This window comes from Eublepharis macularius, chromosome 5 (assembly GCF_028583425.1).
Source record: "Eublepharis macularius isolate TG4126 chromosome 5, MPM_Emac_v1.0, whole genome shotgun sequence".
Lineage (NCBI taxonomy): Eukaryota > Metazoa > Chordata > Lepidosauria > Squamata > Eublepharidae > Eublepharis > Eublepharis macularius.
The window spans coordinates 149,614,861-149,622,145 of record NC_072794.1 but is presented as its reverse complement, the minus strand read 5'-3'; positions in this window follow the sequence as shown (position 1 = coordinate 149,622,145).

Here is a 7,285-nt window from a genome sequence, read left to right as displayed (position 1 = left end):
GTGAGGGTGAGAAAAAGTGGTTCACCCAAGACCATCTCACGAGATTACAAGGAACGAGTTCATGACGGACCAACTTTCTAGGTCACCAGGAACCTACAGCTTTAAACAACTTCTAAACGTGCTCAGAATCATAAAACAGGGTTCAAATCTGAAGCTAAGAAACACTTAAGAAGATCATGTATCCAAAATTAAAACCTCTAGTTTGCTTCCATGTTCAAGAAATAAATGATGAAGAGTTGAAAGTCAGTAGCTTTGATTCACCTTCCATTCCATGCCAGGATGAATAATACACAAAATAATAGCAGGGCTATACCCTTGGCAGGAAGAGTTCACAGATCCATAGGGAAACAGAGCGGACTTTAATAATAATATTAATATTTGATTTATATATCCCCCTTCAGGACAACTTAACGCCCACTCAGAGTGGTTTACAAAGTGTGTGAGAGAGCTCCGGAGAGCTGCGACTTACCCCAGGTCACCCAGCTGGCTTCAAGAGGAAGAGTGGGGAATCAACCTCGTTCTCCAGATTTGAGTCCCGTCGCTCTTAACCACTACACCAAACTGGCTCTCCTTTGTAAGTTAGCTGTGGTGAATGCCTGAACGCTCTGGGACGTTTGTACAAACAGGGGTTGTGTCCACTCCAGAGCTAGAATAGTCTTGGATAGTAAGTGTGATTCTCAGCCTCAGCTTGTTTCTCAGGTGATAATACTTGCCTACCTTCCAGGGTTGTTGTAAGGATTATTGAACCAATGTATGTCTAGTTCTGAGAACTCCAAGGATAAGCATACACCTCCAACTGCTAGACAGATAAGCAGCAGCATCTTCTTCCTTATTTTCTAATCAAAACTCTTCCCCTGTACCTGCAGTACAGAGCCAGGTTGGTGTAGTAGTTAAGAGCATGGGACTCTGATCTGAAGAACCAGGTTTGATTCCCAACTCCTCCACTTGAAGCCAGCTGGGTGACCTTGGGTCAGTCATAGCGTCTAGGAGCTCTCTCAGCCCCACCCACCTCACAGGGTGATTGTTATTGTGGGGACAATAATAACATACTTTGTAAACCACTCTGAGTGGGCGTTAAGTCATCCTGAAGGGCAGTATATCAATTGAATATTATAATTATTATAATTTGTCAGTTTATTGTTATTTTTCTTTCATGAAGCTTCTAGAGCCCTCAATATTCTTGTGTACTTGATATTCAACAGTCTCTCAGGAGACTCTTTTAATTAACAAAGTCAGGGTAATGTATATTTCATCAGGTGTCCTTCCTGGGAAAGAGATCCATGCCACATCCCAAATTTGAAAGGCTGATTTAGGTAAGACCAAAGCAGAGTGCAATTTAGGAATTTTTTCCAGCAGAACTGTGAAATTTGTAAAAAGATTTCCTATGGGCTGAGGAGCCATTTCAGTAGCTGCATCTGGAATCAGAGGAGAATTGACATATGAAAGATGTCAGGAGTTCCAAGACACATAATAAGCAATCAGATAGAAAGTGCTGCTGTAGTGGAAGAACCCACAACCTTCAGCAGCTTCCATCTTTGAAATTGCTCACGCTGATAATTTCTAGTGAAGCATCAAAAATGTTGGGGAAATCCTTCCTGCCCATGATAGTTTCAAATGGTCAATGGTTTGTCTTCCTCAAAAGGGAAATACCACAGGTATATGGTTTAGAATTACCTCACCTTGATATTTTTTTCTGGTTTTTGTGGACTGCCTTAATGTTTTCTGTCACAGTCAGACTGAAAAAGACATTATTACAGGCCAGTCCAAATGTGGGATTTGAATCCTGACAAACAGATGTGGTTCTCCTGATAGTAAAGAAGATAGTAGTTAGGAGATAGGAAGGGGTGGAAGGTAATGCTTCTTTGTAGAAGCTATCTTGAGAATTATTCCTAGAATTCCTAATAAGTTAGCTTTGAGCCCTACCTGAATGTATATTTGGGTCCTGGCACTGGTATGTTTGTATTCTTTTTTTCATTTTTGTCCTTTTAACATGTTCTATCTTATTTATAAATATTAAAATGTACCCATAGGTACATCATTTTTGTATGCATATGCGCAGAGGGCCTTAGTCATGTTATCAAAAATTTATTCCCTGGTAAGATCAGGATTTGGTTTTAGAAGGCTGAGAACAAGGCTTTCTAGCTACCTAACAGGAACTGATGGCAGTTAATGGTAAAATGCTGGCAAACAGTTAAAGTGCTGGAAAAGCACTCTCCCTGATGATCTATCTTCTTCTTGGGAAAAGGCGAAAACTTATCAGCTTCTTGCATGAAGATAGTTTTTGCTGCTCCACATGGATATTCTGTGTATGTGGAGCTATAAAAACAGGGCAATACCCTCCCTCCATGTTATTATGACACAGGGAAACAGCTTGGGGGGTGTCTGGGGGGGCTCAGAAGCCTTTCCCTCCCCCGCTGTGGCATTCTGAGGTAGTTTGGGCTCCCTTTTATTTTAACAGCTATTCCCCACAGCTTCTGTGTAGCTGAGGGGAACGTAAACCGAACTCTTTAAAAACCTGCCAGTCTAGTTTGACCCTTAGACTACGAGATTAATTGTACCAAAAATAAACTCATCACAGCATATTCAGTTTCTTCTGTAATCAGGTGTAGTACTAAAGAGTAAGACCCATTAACCTCCATTTCCCACACTTTTGTGGGAGTAAAAAGAGATGTTATCAGTATCAGCTGGGATTACAACATGGTATTATCCTGGTCTGGGACCCTTTTCTGGGAACCACTATAGAGTGCAAAACACAAAAGGATGAGATGTGCCATTATTATTTATTATGTACATTTTTATGGGTGAAAAAAAGTGACAGGAAGAAAACCGATTCCTTTGAAATGTGCTGGAGGAGAGTTTTGTGGATACCATAGACGGCCAAAAAGAAAAATAAGTGGGTTGTAGATCAAATCAAGCCTGAATTCTCCCTAGAAGCTAGATGAGATGGCTTAACTCAATAAAAGAAGCCACGTCCTCCAGTTTGCAGGATCTGAGCAAGTCTGCTAATGATAGGACATTTTAGAGGTCTTTCATTCATAGAGTTGCCATAGGTCAGAGGCGACTTGATGGCACATTACACACCCACACATTTTTATCCCACTCTTTTGGCAAACAAACATTATTCTCCCCTCCTCCATTTTACCTTCATAACAACCAACCCAATAGGTGAGAGTGACTGTCCCAAGATTGCTCAGTGAACTTCCATGGCAAAATGGGGGCTGGAAACTGTGTCTCCCAGATCCTAGACTGACACTGTGTCCATCATACCACACTGACTCTCTGGTTTTTCCAGGGCCCAACATAGCTCCCCACTGTACCCTCCCACGCCAGCCCACTGGCAGACTACATATAATCCCAGGTATGGATAGCAAACAAGTTTTGCTTATATCGCACATGCCTGGCCTTCTTTACACTGGTTGACACCTTTCTGCCCTATGATTGATCTTCCTCTGGATCCGCCTCGGTGCTTCATCCAACTCTGTTCCCAGTCCAGTCAGGATTTTCTCCTTGGTTCCTCATCTCCATTAATAAAGTTTTTGAAGCGTTCATTACAACAGGACTTTCCAACATTTCCTAACTTATTGTAATAATTTAATACATTAGCCATCTTCAGCAATTATGATTTTGATGATCCAGTCACACTTAAGGAGTGATTGTAATATGTGTAATACTCTCAATATACATTTTTTTGCCATTTTGTGTGAATGGGATAGCAGGTATATTTTCCATCTTTGGCATATGTTTTATATTGTTTAAAAAACCTGTTTGTGCCCAGACAAATATAAGATGGAGAGAATGTGCATATACACCGTGGAAAAAGAGCCTCCCCCCCCCATGCTACTCTTTCAAACAATTCTCTGTCTCCAACCTCCCTTACTGGCACATGTAATTAAACTGCCATTGGTTATTGAATGAGCAACTGAATAGGCACTGGACACCCATGTGCATTAATGTTCTTAATGAACACAGCAATGAAACAAATCTGACAATTAACGATAGAACTAATAATTAAGGTCCAATTATTCTGCTTCAAAATAAAACATTCTAGAATGAAAGATTATAAAACTCTGGTCCACTCTAAGTGATGTTTTTTCCCATCCACATTAATAGAGGGAGCACAAGAATGTAGATCATTACAGACGTTTATACTCCTGTTTTTATGGAATATTTGTTGCAAAAATCATTTTAATAGAACACTTTAAAATTACATATACAGAAAACAAAGTATGCTAATAAATTAAACCTGGTTTTTGTACCAGTATCAAAAAATGGAGATAACAAGTCAGTGGACATTCATCAATGCAGTTACCTTATGCACCTTTGCCTTTGTATATAGATAATATTTTGTTTCTCGTATTGAAATGTGTTTGAAATGTTATGTTTATTATTGTTATAAAAACAAAAATCCTCAAAATAAAAAGTAAAAAAAAAATTAACATCAGCCTTGTACTCTTTATTATATCTATAACCAGAAGTGATTAGTTAGTTAAGTTTAACTTAAGAACTTTGGGTTTGGTATATTTGAACTATGAACATCTATTGGCTTTGTTAATACTACTTTCATGGCTATAGGTCGTTGTGGTGAGAATTTCTGGGGCTTTGGGTCTGGAAACCAGGCCATTAATAAAACTCAATCCAGGCTTATGGGAAGAAGCCGCCTACTTCTTTTGCAGAGGCCTCTTTCCTCTCTCCCCTTTAACTTTAGTTTCTGCCTAAACTCCCCCTCAAGTGGCAGAGAAGGAATTCAGACCAACTGGAGCCTCATGGCAATTGAGTATGCAAGCTTTCAACTTTGCTCCCTAAAATTTTAGCAAGTTACTCTGATAAATATTTTCTTCAGCCTTCCTTGTTTAGGACAAAGTGTAAGTAAGTGCCAAATTCCCTTTTTCCCAATTAGCAAAGGCCAAGTGAGAAGAACTACATTTGGTCCTTGAAGTAGGTACAAGTTGGTTCTTCCTTGTTTACAAAACAACTGACTTCTCTAGTCACAAGCGTGCTCTCAATGATCTTTGGGGGTGGGCAGCTGCAACTTTGCAAATCGTCTTGCTCGGGGAGGGGGGGGATGCTCTGGAGAAAGCTAAGAAAGTTGCAGCTGCCCGCCCCCAAAGATCATTGAGAGCAGGCTTGCGACTGGAGAAACGATTTGCAAACGCAGGCTTTCTCTGACTTTTAAGGCAGCGATCCTAACAGTTCTAACAGAGAGGGGAGGACTTCACCGACATGTCAGCTTTCTCTAGAGCATTCCCCACCCCCCAGCAAGACGATTTGCAAAAGCTGCTGTCGTAGGCTTTCTCCGTCTCTTCAGGCAGCTGTGCTAACAGAGAGGGGAAGGAACAGAAGGAAAAGGGGTGTGGGAGAGGGACTTCAGTACCCAGAAAGACTTGCGAAAATGATCAAGTGCCCTTCGCGTGAAAGATGTCACTTGTAGCGAGGCTCTCTAAGATAATAAAGAGGAGCGCGAAAGAACCCCCTCGCTGCTGCTCTGGCCATACGGCAGAAGAGACTTCCTCGCGAAGCCTCTGAGCTGTGGGTACAGAGAGCAGCCCAAGGGCCCCCTTGATTGATAGAGTATAGAATTGTATTCAGTGTGTCTTGTGTTCATAGGTTTAAGTCTTTAAGTTGTATCCTATTGCTACTTTAAGGTATAGAGTTAAGTATTGTCTTTTGCTTTTAGTTGCTTTCTGTCTTCTGGAGTCATAGTCAATAAACGTTAGTTCCTTGATTAAGCAAGGAACTTGCTTTCTTGTCTCAACTTTCTTGAGGAAGGGGTAGAGAGCTGCACCAGTTCTAGGAGCACCTTAGCTGGGGAACCGACGTATCGAACCTTTGGGGAAACAGGAGGACCTGAGCCTTCCCGACACGCAGCTGTGGAAGGAATCCACCCATACCACCACCAGGGAGGGTGGAAAGGAGAAATTCTACCAACAGTCATTTCTACACATCCTTAAAGGGACAGCCCACTCACCAAACACTGCTGGCTTTCCCCCTTCTCTCCATACATCTCCGATTTCAAAACGGTAGCAGGCTGTTTGGCTTCCATTTTTTCAACGCCTTTTCTGAGAACACACCAACAAAACAAAAGCTACCGTTTTGAAATCAGAGATGTATGGAGAGAAGGGGGAAAGCCAGCAGTGTTTGGTGAGTGGGCTGTCCCTTTAAAAAAGTGTGGAAACAGCCACCACCACCGTATAATCTTTTCTGTCTGAAAACTGTAGTTTGTTGAAGAAGCTGAGAATTTTCCATTCGAAAAGGCACAGCTTTTTTTCTGGCATTATGCCCCAGTATGAAGTACCAGCACCTCATTCTGCAGTCCTGGTACCTCTTCTGGCCAACAGGCTTGGGGCCCTGAGGCAGCAAACATCACAAGTACCAGAATCTCTTTAAAAAGAAAAAGGAAAAAGGGCACCAAGAGGAGGTACCCTTCTAAAGGTTTCCTGGGTTGAGGGAATTATTAATGTAGGTTATTCATATGATGTAGACATCACAGAGAAGCTCCAGGGATGCTCCCCATGGCCATTTCTTTGTTCCTAATTACCTCCTCCCTTTCGATCCAAAGAAGGCTGCTGGGTTATCATTAAATAAATATGCAAGTATCGTTTGGGGCCTTTTTTAAAACTGGAAAGTGGACTGCCTCTTCCAAAACGTAGTGAAAACTTCACAAAACCCTCAGCTTTTTCCTTTCAGTCTCATGAATGCACCAGTAACAAAGGGACATTGTTGACCACACTGGCGACTCCACATGCACACCTAGTTTGTGGTGGTCAGGGCTAGTGCCTGGTAAATAATATTCTAATCCTGATTCTCCTTTGCTCAGCCATTCCCTGATACTTGTCCTGCCTTTGTAAATTTCCATTCCTGTAAATACTCTCCTTGCTTGCTGTTTTCCTGTGCTGGAGACAAAGCCTATTAATATTTTAAACAACTCAGTAATCACTTGCTTTCATTGAGCATTATTCAGAGTCATCTTGTTGCTATGCGCCTGTTTTGCTCTTGCGTTATATGCATCATGTACATAATCTTTACAGTGTGAAGATTCAAATGGCTACCAGTTTTATTCATACACATTCTTCAGCTCACTCTGCTGCAGGGGCAGAAGTCAGTAGCCCTAGTTTTAAAAAGCAAGCATAAACTATATCCCATTACACTTTAGTAAGAGATAGTGCAAACATTAATGTTTTAAATCTCTAAGCCCTTTCCCTGAAAGCCAGTCTACATTTAAAAAAAAAGATATTTCAGAAGATATCTTGCCTTTGGGGAAGTGGAAGTTTCCATAATCTAGAGCAGG